The sequence below is a fragment of the Corvus brachyrhynchos genome, unplaced genomic scaffold (assembly GCF_000691975.1).
Source record: "Corvus brachyrhynchos isolate BGI_N302 unplaced genomic scaffold, ASM69197v1 scaffold101, whole genome shotgun sequence".
NCBI classification, from domain to species: Eukaryota; Metazoa; Chordata; class Aves; order Passeriformes; family Corvidae; genus Corvus; species Corvus brachyrhynchos.
In genome coordinates this window covers 2609881-2625133 of record NW_008237239.1, presented here as the reverse complement: position 1 = coordinate 2625133, position 15253 = coordinate 2609881, and positions in this window count along the sequence as shown.

The following is a 15253-nucleotide window of genomic DNA, read 5'->3' as shown; positions in this document are numbered from 1 at the left end:
GGTTTCTCTAGTATTCCAAGTAGGTTGTTATGTCAAGGGGTCTTGCAAACCCAAGTTTAACGCAGTGTTTTCTTTGCATGCCAAGGATATGTACTTGTAAACAAAATGCAGTTCTTCAAACTCGACAGAAGTATATTTTAGAGAGCACCATAGAAACACCAGGAAAACTAGGCCGTAATTTTGTGTGGATACACTGACATCCAAAATTAGCTGTATGGATAGTTCGAGTAGTATTGAGGGTATTCTCATTTGGAACAAGTAGCAGATCCTACCCCACAGCAGGTGGGGTTTAACAGCTCATTTAGCAGCTGCTGCTGCCCACAATCTTCATTCCCCATAGGTTTGGGGCTGTCCTAAATGGCAAACGGGTGATTTGACAACTGCTAATTGAGCAATTAACTGCTGTTATATAAGGATACTGAAGTTACAAGGGGTTTTGTGTGGTAGTACGGGCTGTATTTGGGAAAGAAAAAATGTTGTAAGTTTTAATGGAAAGGGTTTATTTAAGACATTGATCTAAAATATATAGTGGAGTGTTTTAAAATTTGAAAGCTATGCTGAATTACCTTTCTGATTTACTAAGAGGATATTTGCATCAAATCATCTGAGTGGCAGAGGCTAGAGCACTCCTACAGGAAGCTCCTCCAGCACAGAAGGCTGGATGCACAACCTGCATGTGGGTTCCATGGAATTCTAGTACCACAGCTTTAAGTAAATATGTTGAGCAGTAAAATACAGTTTAAGTAAATAGGTTAAGTAGGTGATCAATTGAATAATTACTCGGAAGTTCCCTTCAGGGAGAGTTAAAAACAGAGCCTGGGTTTTGTTTTCTGTGCTCTGGGTGGGTGTTGTGTCCCTTAGCCCTGAGGGAAGCTGTATTTTAAAACAAAGCTTGCGGACTCAGTTCAGCCCATTGGAGGTTCAGAGCAGCAAAGTCCAAGGGAGCCCTGAGGTGATATTGGTGTGGGTATTTCAGTGCCTGGAAGGTGGCACTGGTGGCAGGCAGAAACCACCTGGCTCTGCCAGCATGCTTGAGTTCAGTGGGTGCTGGACCTGCTGCAAGGCCACGAGTCTCTCTTTAGTTTCTGCTTTACGACTTGTACATCTTGTAGCATAGGCAAGAACTTGTGTCTGCTTTAGTAATGAGCCAGTCAAGCTTGTTTCTTCTTGCAAGGTACTCCAAGGACAATCTGTAGGTTCAAAAGAAGGCTAAGGTATGTCCAGCCAGCATATGCAAAAGATATCTCTTATCAATTCTGTTTCCTTTCTGTATTTTTATTCTCTTTTAATAAAGTTTTTATTGTAATACTTCCCATAACCACTGAGAAAGGAACTTGGTGGGCAGGGGTATGGATTTGAGCTGCTACTGGGGGGACAGAAGGGTCTCACTGCTCAGTAACTTATAAAAGATAGTTAATAAGTTAATTAATTGGTTAATTGAGCTCAGCAGGGTTTATAAAGCTGGTGCTTTGAGTCTAACTAGCAGCATTTTCCAGCATTCCACAGACCTGCTTTAAACTCTTCTTTGTGCTATTTTTGGGGAAAGCTTTTAGCCAAGTTCTCTATGTGCTGCCTTCTGCTGTGTGCCCTGCACCCAGGGATGTTCAGCAGAAGACAACTCTGCCAGATCTGAGCCCAGACCTGCTCTGGAAGCTCCCATAAATGTTCCCTTTACTCTTTGGCACTTAGTGAGCTGCACTGGCTGCTTACCTATGGAAGGCCTTACATTCCTGAGTTGTTTGCCTGGAGCCTGTCAAAAACAGAAATAACAGAAAATAAAGCCAGGGTAAATGTTGGTTCTTCACTTTTGTCATCTAATATGCTTTCAAAATCTGATGCAGAACCTGGAAGGGTCTCGCTTAAGAGCTTCAGCATTTTGATTGCATCATCGTTTATATGCAATGATGCCTACCATAAAATGCAACACCTACTTTAGACTGAATTAGGGATGGCTTTGCTACTGATAACACTAAATTCATCACAAGGCAATGGCAATGTTATTTTGTTGTGTGACCTGTTATTTCTGCAACTACTGTGACTGTAGGAGCATCTGCCTTTGGGAAGAACACCCTTCTATTCCTGTTCCCTATATTTGTAGCTCAGTTTTCCAGGATTGATTCTCTTCAAATTCATGCATCACAACAGGTAAGTCAGTTTTTCCACTGAAATAAATCACTTATACAAAAAGTGCACTATGTGAAGATATGTGCAAGCCATGTTATGTGATTTTTATTTCTTGTCCATTTCCCTTCGTGTTTAATGTTTGCATTTTGTAGCCTTAAAGAAGGAAAGGGGAGAAGCAAAACAGAGCAGGTTACACCATGTTTTCTTGCATAAAAATTAGGTTTTGAATGACTTTAAGAATCCTTTCACAGACTACAGGGTTAAAAAAAAGTCATTGGGATATGCTATTTAGAAGTATGAGGGCTTTTAGTCATGAAAAATTACCAATGAAAACTCTGAATTTTATTTTGCTAAGTTTTTTCTTGACAAAAATTAATGTTGGAGCGTGTTTCTGTACTTTAATCTGAAATATTATCTTGGCAACAATTATAGAAATGGGATGTAGAATAAATGTTTTTGATACTGCAAATGTATACAAGAGGAGGTCATGTTTTTTTTCATGTCACAGAAACCTAGCTGGGCTTAATCAATTGCCCCTTCTTGTTAACCTTCCTTGAGGTAATTTGGCACTTGTTTCATTAGTTAAGCTTTTGCATAATTACATTTTTTGATATATTGCTACTACGTTGCAGAAGATCATATCTGTAAAGAAAAACAGGGCAAAAAAGTGTCACAGAGGATTAATGTTCTGGTTAAAATCTGCAAGTAAATTTGAACAGTCTGTTCTAAACTATTTTGTACTTCTGGCATAGACAGAAAAGCAATGTTGGTAAGCTGGAGCAAGTTTTGTGTTTGTGGGGTTTTTTTGTGTGTTAAGTCTGGCAAGATCTCTGTGGCCTGAAGCCAGTACAGCTTTGCTTGTCAGGACCAGGTTACTGGGAAGCTGATTGTTGGATTCAATCTCCTGTTGGAGACCAGGCTTGATATTCCAATCCTGTCTTGTATGTGTGGATTTGTGTGAGAGTTCTCTCATAAACTGTCTTTAATTTGTTTAAACATAAAACTAAAGTACCCTTAATCTGCAAGGAGTCTGGAAGGATTTACATCAGTAGTGGCTGTCAGTACTGGGTCAAGGTGGCTAAAACCTATTTATCTCTTGGAGAATTATGTCTTTCATGAGTGAATGGCATCACTCACCTTTTTAAACAAATCTCCCTTTTCTTATTTCAATTTTACTATGGGTTCGATGTCTTAATTTGACAGACACTGTAGCTTGGGCAGAGAAGCCATGGCCCTGTCTTTCCCAACTCCTGCTCCTGGGGTATTTCTGGGCAGGGAAGGTGAGGTGGATGTCTCTTTCAGGTGGGCTTTGTCTGCCTCAGGGCCATGAGCTGCAGCTGTGCTGTGGGGTCTGTTTCACAGGGGAAAATTGGCAAAAACTTCCACAGCAGAGTTTTTCCTGAGGCTGCAATGTTGGTGCAGAGTTGGGTGTGATTTTTATATCATTACTCCTGTATTACTTTGCATCTTCTTGCAGAAGCTGTCAGCCTCTGATTCCTTTCACTGGTAAGAGGTTTCCTGTATGGCCAAGCCTGTTGGATCTCACCAGGTGCTCTTTCTCCTGCAGTCCAGGCTTCAGGAGAGGCAAAAAAGCCCAGCAGAAAACCCGAGAAGGGATCACATGAATGGTCTTCTGAAGACATCACTGAATAAATGTTTGTGACAGAGAGAGTTCTGTAAATGTGCAATGCTTTTCCAAGTACCCTGGGAGGAAGCATGCCTCATTGACTGGGGACATTCATGGCTCTATTGAAAGATGGAAGAATGAATAAACAATGCCTTATTTAAACAAACTAAACAAGAAAAAAGTAAAACCCACCTCCTGGGAACCAGAAGCAATGCAGTTTGCTTTGATCCTTTATTTGCACAGTAGGTAGACTTTTTAATCTCTTATTCCAATTACAGTGGCAAGTACACGTTGCCCATTTCACTTTTGCTGTTGGGTTTTCTGTTCCAAGCATTGTAATTCACATAGGATTGCCTGGAAATGCGAAGTTTGTTCTTGATTTAAATAACTTTGCTCTCAGTTGCTTTTGGGTAGGGTTTTAGCCCATATTTGATGGAAGGGACAGAATAGCCCTGTGGTGTGCTGTGCATGATGAGGAGATAACTGGGGCAATTTTTACATCTCATCTAAGCCTCTGGCTGAGGATTCTTGTACTTCAGCATCCCTGACTTGAAACTTGTGAGGATGGATTTATTTCAATTACACCTGTAATCTGATCTGTGCTTCTAAATGAGTGTGATGATTCCATGTAGCAATGGTGCTTTTTTTTTCCCCACTTTGGGGAGACTCAGTGACATAGAGGAGTTGAATCTTAGCATGAAACCATTCAGCAGATCCACGTGATAAGTAATGGAACAATTTACTAAGGGCAAATATCACTTGGAGATATGTGACATTTAGAGATGTACCTGATGAATCTCAGCTTTCTTGCCTTTCCTTCCCTCCCTGGTCTCTAACCCTGCTAATAAGTAAGTACAGTAAGTTTGGTTTCCTGTGTTATTCCAGTTCTGTGGCGTAAACATATCCACAAACCAAAGGGAAAATTCATTTGGATGTCTAAGTTACCTGCTTGCATTCTTATCAGAAGTGCAAGCCTTAGCTCAGCTGAGCCCTTCGGTTGCCCTGGCTACAGGCACTTTGTATATTAATGTTTTCTCCTTATCAGAACCTGTCAGTAGCTTTCTTTTGAAAGAAGAAAAGGGCAATTTCACTAGCCTTTTGGTTTTGATAAAAATCAGTGGTATCTGAGCTACTTCTGGTGAAGATTTTCTTAGCTCTTGTGGTGAAATTTGTTTTCCAGAGTTGAAAGGAAAACAGTTTTAAAACCTGTTGCCTGGGCACTGAGGTGCTTGAAACCCCAAAGTCCTCCAGTTGTTTTTCAGAGCTCTGTCTAAAGTAACAGATTCCTGGCTGGCCATGGCTGGCTCAACTCACTTCTGTTCAACTTTGTGTAACCAAATTTAACAGGAGATTTTTCTTCCACATAGCAGCTGAGGGTGCTGATCTAACCATCATTTCACCAAGGTTTTGTTGGGATGTGGAAGCTCACTGTGGCATAACCCAAAGCTGTGTATTGTGGGGATTTAAGAAATCAACTTCTGGCTTTGGGTGGGCACAGGATGGACTGCTAGCTTGTTATTTCATATGGCTCCTGGAAACACAAGTGGGCATCCAAAACTGATGGATGTCATTCCTAGCCTGTACTCAGCCTCAGTTACCATGGTTTAGGTATTTTCTAACATTTTTTAAAATGAAACTTGGCTATTAATGATTGCCCCTTGTGAGATGACCTGGAGCACTTGTGCCTGCAGGAGAAATCTTTCTGACGCTGATGTGGTGATTGCAGAGCTCAGCTCCATCAGAAAGCACGGATGAAATGGGGGGTGCTTCCATCAGGGGGTGAGCCCTGGAAATCATGCAGCTGAAACAAAACACAGCCTCAGCCACTGCCAGTGTCCTGAGTAATGTGTATTTTACATGATTTTGAAAGAGCTGATTTTTTTTTTTTTTGAGACTACAGGAAAACTCTGTTTTCAAATGCCAGCTTGTTTGTCTGATGCTAATAATCCTGGATCTGTGTCTTGGATTATGCCTAATGGACCACAGCTTTGGAGCCAGTGTATCATAACAAATTAATTGAGGCATCTGCTTTATAATGGTCACACTTTCTTTCTTGGACTGATGAGCCGGCACTATGCAATTTCAATTTATTTGAGGTTATATTACCATTTAGTGCTTTGATAACTTGCCAAGGGTTAGGTGACTGAGTTTTCCAGCAGCACTAGCACATGAGACTCTGAATTCCTTGGTTTTGTTCCTTTGAACTGTTATTCCATCTCATCAGCACGCTGAGTCACTCGATACACTGAAGCTATTTGGTAATATTCCTGGAACACAGTATAAAAGAGTTTATTCTCAGAAGTTACAAACTAATGGTGACATATTCTTACTATGCAGACCTATTCCTCTTACTCATTACAACTTCTTCCAGCTGACACCAGAGGCCACATGCTTTTTGCTCCTTTTGGTTGCTGGGAAAATTTTGTTCAAATGTGTCAATTCTCCAACCTGTGGTACCAGCACATCTCTCAGGGGATGCTGTCAAAAACCCCTGCACAGTTATATGTGGAAAAATTGCTCTGTTCAGCCATCTGCATGAGGAAAGGGAGTTTTGATGACAGTGAAGTTTAACCTTCTTCCCCAAAATGGCACATGTATAGAGGCAGGGATGAAAAATGAGATTTACTGAACTCTGGATGCATTTGAAGAAAAGTGGAACATTTCAAATATAAAAATTTCCACCATATTTACTGACACAGATCCCAGTAATGTGTCAAGACACCAATAAGGAGTGCTTTTAGTTTTACAGAGTGGATATTGGCTGGGTTTTTATCCTGTCCCTGCTTCCTGTGAGCAATGCAAGGGTGATTGACTATGCAAAAAGTTATGGAGTGGGAATTCCTTGGATGAAAATGGTTTGGTGGCAACAACTTTTTGCCAAATTAAACCCCTGAGTTTTATATACCCTCTAAAGGGATGTTTAAATGCCTCTCTTTAAATCATAACCAGCATATTGTAGTAGTGGAAGGCATTTTAGGATTGGCTAGCTCTAAGCTTGTGTGCTTTTTGGAAGACATGTAACCTCTGGGAATGAAAGGATTACTCCTGAAAATACCTCCTAGGCTGCTATCAGGAAAGAAATGTGCTTCCAGGCTCCTTGCCAGGCCTCAGGGTTGCATCTTTCCTTTTAGAGTATGCTTTGTTAATGCTAGGAAGATGGTGTGCTCTTGTATGTGTTGTCTCCTCTAACTGGAGTAAGAGAAGTGACCTTCCGAAGGATAATTAATTGCATTTTCCTTCCTGCTTTGTTTGTTTTCCTACTGAACCTAAGCTGTAAGTGCAGAGATCTGCTGGCTCTGTCCAACTGTACCTTCACCCCATCTGCTCAAGGCGGCAAACTACAAAGCTCTATTATCTATTGATAATAAATGAAGGGCTCAGCGGGAAGTTAATTTCCCAAAATACCTCGGTATCATACACTTGTGGAGAGGTTCTCAGGAGTAAACAAACTTAAAATTGCAGAATTTCTGTACCCAGTATATAATCAGGCAATAGCAAAATCTGAGGGCTCATTTTCAGGTCATTTCAATGTGGTTTTTTGGTGGTTTTTTTCTTCCTTGTTTATTCTGGCAGCAATGGATCGGCTTGAGGAGAGGCCAGGGATTCAGGTTTCATTCCAGGCACTAAAACACACTTTCCCATATGATGATGGAACAAGTTGGTTTTTGTAGTGGATAATTGGAGCACTTAGGAAAGCAAGCAGTCGGTGCTGTGAGTGCTCAGAGGAGCTGGGAATTCACCTTTGGTGCCACTGTTTGCAGTAGCAGAGAGCAGGTGGGAAGGGCTGGAATAGCTGGGTCAGAAATACCATGCATCTTCATGGGGGAGGAAATGGGCACAACTGCCATGAAAGTAATAATTGGAAGAAAAATCCACAGAATATTCAGCTGACAAATGATCCAAATAGCAATAATAATAGTTGTGTAAAGAAGGCCCTAAACATCTCTAGGGAAGTTGCATGGGAATTTTGAAAAATTCACTTGAAGGTTCCTTCCTTCAGATACAGGCCCTAAATTGTCTTAATATGCTCGTCAGTTTGGGGTGTTACTTCTTTTTGATGCTGCCATTTTCTGTATGATTTTTTTCAATTTCTTCAGAGAGTCAAGGAGATGTATCAGTACTTCATGGAGGGGCTGAATTTCAATCTGTGTTTACAGAAAATTTCACTATCTGCCATTTAGACATAACACTATGACTCTTACTGAGCTTACTTCATGTTAGAACTGAAAAGCTTTTCCCTTTTGCACATATATATCAGGACTAATACATTTATTTGAGTAATAGCTGGCAAGTTTCCAGAATGTAGAAGTCACTGAAGAAACCTTATGCAGAGCCACATTTCCTACAGCAGTGGGAAGGCAGAGATAAGCTTCACTTCTGATAACAGCATCTTTTCACGGAATTACTAAGAGAGAGCACAAGTGACACATCTCAGTATTTGTTGATGTGTTAGAATTGATGGAGGTGCTTGATTGGCTGCTGAGCATTCTGTAATGTGTACCCATCAGGGCTTTGGTAATGTCAGCTACGAGCTACGTCACCCTCCTCTTGCTAAACAAACTCACTGCAATCTTCTCAAAGTGAAGGTAAACACAAGTTTCACTCCAAACAGGTTGGTCTGGCTGCCTTATATGGAGTAAACTGTGACAAAACCAAGGACAAGCAGAGCTTTTGGCAGTGTTACAGTCTAAGTGGAAATGAGACAAAACAGAAGTTGGCTTATAAGAGAATTTTAAGAGTCCGTTATCAATCATTGGAAAGAATTCCTATAAGGAAGTTGTGGAGGTTTAACGAATTTTAGGTCTTCAATCAGAGTCTATGGGCAAGTCTAAGAATCAGGCTTAGATGATTGCTTGGAGAATATCTGCAAACTTATTTGGCTTAATTCATTAACTGAGCCCTGCACCATCCTCCAGGTTCAATTAAAAGCAGACACATCAAACATGCCTATCTTATTTGGACATTTCTGCCATGCAGACTATTACATAGTTATAACAAAATGCAGACCACTCCCTGTGGTTTTCTTGCTTAACATAAATATTTGTGTGGTCATTATAATAAATACATATAAATGTTGAGCATATTAAAAATCAATCTTTCTAACAGTGCCTAACAGCTCTTATTCACTCTTTGAAGACTGACAGTTAATTGTCTATTATTTAATCAGCAGCTGCCCTGTCTTAGCAGGCTGAGGCCTCCCCAATCCTTATGTGCTACATACTTGTAATAAATAAAGCTGCACTGGTCTTCAAAACTGGATGGCAGGGATAAATGGTCTCTTGAAATTTAAGCACTGTATAAAATATCAGATTTTTCTCAAAGCGGGTAAAAGTAACTTCAGAAAATTAAAGCAAAACGTGTGACTACTTGTGTTGAGGATCTAGAGGGGTGAGCACAGCAACAAACCAGTGTAAATTACCTTGAGTTAGCTGGACTATTCAGGACCTTCTCTAAAGCCAGATGCTTCTAATTTTGAGGAGTAGAAACAGAAAACAAAAACCTTCCCTGTGGCCCTTGAGAATGTACTGCTGGACGGAGAAGTTGATGCAGTAAGAATTTAAAAGGTAAAGGAAGTGTGTGGGCTTGCTGCTTTTCTCTTTGGTTTTGTTTTGATTTTTTTTTCTTCTTCTCCACAGACAGTACCTATTATACCTTCGCATTCTGGACACAGTTCTGGGAATGCTTTGACATCATCTTCATTAGGGAATTGTTTTGTTGCTTTATCATGTTGTATTACTCACAGGAATAGGCAAAAAGTTTACAGAAGCAGGTTGTGCAGATGTGGTGTGGTTGTAAAGATACAATCATACTTGAAGTTAAACTTTTCCCATGGAAGATGCTGGATTTAAGAACTAAACTGGGGAGTTGTAATTAAACAAGGAATATTACATATTTTTATGTGTTCTTTAACAAGGAATGGGAGGGGAAACGAGAAAATTGAGTCAAAACAAGCACAGAAGCAAATAACAGTTTAAGAAACAAGTAACTGTTTATCTAAGCTAACTACATCTTTTTATACACCAAGAAACCTGTGATTTTTCTTAATGCTCTTGGTGAACTACTCATTTTGGGAGTCCAGTGGGGGTTTTTTTGCGTGTGTGAGATTATCCACATGTTCCCTGGGAACTGCTGTGACAACTGTAGTGCTGCTTTAAGCAGTGCTGGGTAATTATTTTCTTGCTGGGAGCTGATGAGGCCTTCCAAGTGTCTTTGGGAGTGTTCAAACAGATCTCTGACAGCAGTGTTGCTTGCAAAAGCATGAATTAAAAAGGGAGGGAAGCACAAGACCCACAGCTCCATGACAGAAATCATGAGCTGTATCCAGCTGTTGGCTTTTTCTTCTCTCTGGGCACTTTGGGCTGAACAGCAATGACTGCAGCTGCTTCCAACTGGACTTAATATTAAATGAAATGAGTGACACAACTGGTCCTTTTTGCATGCTGAAATCAATCCATCTTTGGAGAGGCTGGAAAGGTGAAGTGTGAAAGGACATAACTTGCCTGTTTCCTGATCTTTTCCCAAAATGCTGTTCTCTTTGTGAAGTTACCTTTGAAATCTCACTTCTGTATCACAGGGAAGTTCTTCTTTTTCTCCCCAATCCATGTCCAGGTGCAGCTTCTTGTTCATCACCTTTCCTGATCAGTATGGGTTGGTACCAGTGCAGGACCGGTACAAAAATAAATTACAGATGTATGAATCATAAAATTGCTACAATGTATAAAATACAAATTATATTAAAAACCAAATTACTCTGCTTTATATGAAAGTTACTCCCCTTGTCTTTTGCTTTTAAAGCACCGCTTTGTTTGGTGGTTTTGTTCTTTTTTGATTTATGTTATAGGTATAGCCACATCCCTCTTGTGAGGCTGCACTTCTTGTTTCTCACTTATCTGAGAATCTGTCTGGGATTAATTCTGCACTGGATAGTGTGGTTGCATCTGCCATCTCATTTGTCACGCTGCAGTGAAGCAGAGTACGCCTTGTGCTTTTAGCTTCAGTGAGCTTTATCGCTTATTAATTGTCACAGACCTTAGTAATTTGCTGATGTGAATTCTTTTCAAATCTTGCACTTCACACTAGAAAGGTTAATGGCAAGCAGCTGAATTTAAATAACAAACCTAATGGTGCAATTATTTCCTGATAGCATTCTTTAGACAAGGGGCAGTAACAATTTCAATTTCCTGAATGTCTTTGGGGACCATATTTTTGGTATCGCCCTAAGACAAGGCTCTGCCTGCCCAGGCAGGTCTGCTTTGTACATCTATCAACAGAGCTGTCTGGCCAAGGAAAAGAAAGGAGGATGGTGCTCCAAACAGAATAAAAATAGCAATAGTGGAAAACTGACCAAAAGCCATTTTAATTCACTGAAAACCAAAGGAATGCTGAGTTTCTATAATGGTATTTCCCATTGGATTCAAACTGCCCCCTTTACAGCATTGGTCATAAATACTTTTTTCATTGCTTCAGTAATATTATTGCACATCTGGACTAAATGTGATCGGTCTTGGATGTTACTGGTGCAATATGTGCTGGTGCATTTGCAGGAATGGACTGTGCACAAGCTGGGAGGGATAAGCAAATTTCTCATCTCCACATGCGGTAGTCTTTAAACTGTTTGTGAGGGTTTGAGAAAGTTTTGTGTTAGGCTAAATGGGAAGCCAGACTCTTTTTATAGTTTTGTTTCTTTGCTTTCTTAGCTCTTGTTATTTCTGGTCTTGCAGGAGTGGTGTCCTAATTAAAACATTCTGCCTTCTGAAGCCTGTTGAACATATGTCAATTGTTTTTAAATGAAAAAAAGGTCAAATAAAATAGAATGAGAAAAGTCTGTTGGAAACTTTAATTTTCTGATTTATGTTTAGATGTTTGGTGCAGTTTGCTTCTCTAAATGCCTCTGTATAATTAAATGATTATGAGTAATTGTTTTGTGGCTTTTTAAGCTGTATGCATTAAGAATAATTTTCTAGTACAAAAATACAGAATTATGCACTCTTTCTGAAATAGAAACTGTAATTTAAGACTGTTTGATGTGGTAATGTGGATATTGTGTCTTTAGATGGAAATCTCAGAAGAATCTGTCTTAATAAAGAGCTGAGGTTTATTTATATGTCCTAATTTTTAACCCTGTTTCTTTGAACATTAAAAGTTACCATTAATGTCATGGTAGTAACCCCTTCAATGTCCCTGTAGCTGATGGATTCACTAAGTACAACACTTAGGTTGCCCTTTCTCATGGGTGCAGTGTTTATCTGGTTGGTTGTAGCAGGTAAAGGAGCCCCAGGCTGCTGTGGTGGTTTTTCTATTTCCATTGCCTTGGGAGGCAGAGCCTGTGCTGGTGGCAACTCATCCAGTTGTCCTGCAGCTCCTGGGATACCTGGGGGGACTCAAGTGTTTGTTGTGGCTGGGAGTGGGCTGTCTAAAGGTGTGGCCCTGGCCAAAAAGGAAGGTAGAGGGGAGGAGGTCAGGTTAGGGTGAGCTGGCCCTCTCCCCAACTCCTTCCTGCTGTTTATTTGGGGCAGTATTCCCCCAGGAAACCTGAAATGCCCCAATTTAAAATTATTTCTTACCTCTTGTGACTCCTCCACTTTTTTTTTTTTTTTTTAAAGCAGCATGTGCTAATGCCCTGGGGCTTTCCATGAGGCCTACCAGCATTGCCATAATGTAAATAGCTGACAGTCTAGGCCTCTCTGGCCAGAAATCCTTCCAAGTTACATCACTGCTAAAGCCTAACAGCCTCAGAGTCATGAGTGCTTTAATCAAAGCAGCTTCTCAGCAGTGGTTAGAAACTTGTGCTAGTGGGGTCAGGTAGCTCTTGGCACTGGAAATGATCTTTCTTCTGCTTATGTGAAGTGCAGGTGGAGTAGATTAACACCTTTGTGCAAGTGTGGGTGTACTACAGCTGGCTGGCTTCACTTGTAAATCACTAGATTCTGGGTAGAAAAGCTCTTTTTATAGCCAAAATGGCTGGCAGACCCCATGCAGGTACAAAAGTTGGAAGAATTATTTCAAAAGCTGTGGAAGAACTACTATCTGGATCATTTAGACAATGAGCTTCATGCTCCACTGCACAATAATCAGTAAATCCAGGCTAAAATGCTAAAGGCAAAATTATTAGCATAATCTGTTAAACATTTACCTACTGAAACAGATAAAATCTTTGCTAGATTTCATCTTCACTGTTTGATCTTCTGAAAAGCCTCCCTGAATATTTTGCAATGTTTTGCAAGTTTATTAGAGAGCAGAGCTAGACAGAACGTAATTATCTTGGTAACTGTTTTTTATAATTTCTCTTCTAAAATTGACACTAGAAGTAGATTTTTCCTACTCTTCCATACTTAGCAATGTAGAACTACCTCGTTTAAATGTCACTGAGCTCTTCATCCAGTGTGCTACAATTGCAAAGACAATACAGGTTTATCATCCCATGAGCAATTTTATCCTGCTTTAGCACAAATTGTGCTGCAGGGAAGTAATTGCTGTGCTGAAGTAGCAGCAACAAAAGTTTCTCCAGAGTTGCCCCACTGTAATTTGGTTGGAGGAACTGTGGAGTTGAGGGCTTTGCTGTGCACTGAAGTTTTCGAGGTGCTTTGGCACATGTAACCCAGCCTGATTATGCGGAGAATGTGGTGATGTTGGAAGGATCTGTAGGGATAGAGTGGAGAGAGATCTTTAAAGTAGCATCAGGTTACTCCTGTGAGAGTATGAACTCATCCAAAAGAGCTGTGGTAGATGCTAATCTGGAACCAAGGCCGTGTACACAATATAAATCTTGAGTTATTTAAAACAAACATCAAACCCTTTAAAATCCTGAAATATGAGAGTGCTAAATATGCTTTAACAAAAAAATCTGTATTGAATGTAAAAAATATGGAAGGCAGACAGAAAAGGAAGGAATTTGTAGAGCTACTGAGATAAACATATAAGGAAAATATGTTCTAGGAAGCAAGAGCAGGGTGCCCACCAGCAGAAACTGTTGCAAAGATGCAACTAAAATGAAAAGTAGTGAGAGAGTGAAGAAGGTAACAAGGAATAAACAAATAATTTCTGCACTGGTATCTGAACTGAAATGAGATTACATGTATTAGTTATAAAATCCTCCTTCATTATTAAAAGATTATTTTAGCAACAGATACAATTATGAGTGAAGAAATGTGGGTAATCATTCAGCAGCCAGGTGTTTCTTTCTTTTGAAGTTTTTTCATTGAACATGGCTCTTTTTGAAGTATTATATTTAAAACTAAGTATGTTTTCATTGGTAGAGAGTAATTAATAGAAATATTGATGGTTACTGCTGTTGAGAACGAATGTAATCTGCCATGGTCCTGAAAGACTCATTAATAACTGACTGGGTCATGTCTTGTGAATGAGAAATCTTTAGAATTGCGAATACCTGAAAACTGCTTTTACAGATTTTTGGGAGTTCTTTCCTTGTGAATTTATGCAGGTAAGTTACAGTCCTGTCTTCTTTTTCTCTAACCAAAGGCAAAGCAAATCACAGCTTGGCCAGAAGGAAATAACTCCATGAAGTAATTGAGTAATTGAGTAATTGAGTAATTTCTTGGGGGGGTGGGGGGGCATCTTGTTCTTATTTACCCACCTGTTTGATTCTGAGGTGATTACTGGAATCAACACTTGCACGTGAGGAGTGTGGGAGAAAAAACTATTTGCCTTGGCTGGTGCTGTGTGTGGTGACAGCCCTCATGATGGATGCTGTGGGCAAGTTTTGACTTAGCAGCCTGAGACTCATGAGATAGGCAAGCCAGGACACGCACAGGGGCAGCAAATTCGTGCTGTCACGAGATGGATGCCACGTTCCTTCAGGACCTGGCAGATGCAGCGGCAATTTGTCATTTCTGGTTGCTGGCATTCCCAGTACTTGTGAAATGCAATCTCCCAGCTGTGGTTTGGTGTTGTACCTCAGGCCTGGCACCGGCCTGCCAGAGCAGTCTCAGCGCCACGACAGAGCAGCTGCTCTCTGCCACTGGGCAGGAAGGCAGCGTTCACATCAAGCCTTTGATACAAGTTTTAGGGTTTGGTTTCTGAGTTGTTTCCCCTTGAGGAGATCTGTGGGCTCCTGTATCAGTGACTTGCAGTGGTGTGGGTTTGTGGAAGAGGAACTGCAGCCTTGTTCCTGGCCTCAGGCTGTAAAGCCTCAGGGTTTTCCACTTATGCTCAGATCTGTGCACCTAATGCATAAATCCAGAGAGAGGACATAGTATTAGAGAGCTGTGGTTGGGAAGGAGGGCTGTAGCTCCTCAGTGGAGGTTTGGCATGGTTGAAACCCATTACTTATTTAAACTTCTCAGGGCGGGCCTACCCTGTTTCCCAATTTTGTGAGTGCATGTCCTTGCAGTGAGGAGTGGCTCTTAGTTCCTGGATAGTTGCATCGTATTTTGAGTAAAGCAAAATCTGCAGTACAGGACTCTTGAGGTAACTGTCATAGCAGTTTTGGATAGAAAAATAAAGTTGTAGATGAACCACTTATGGAAAAGCTGCTTTAAGGTG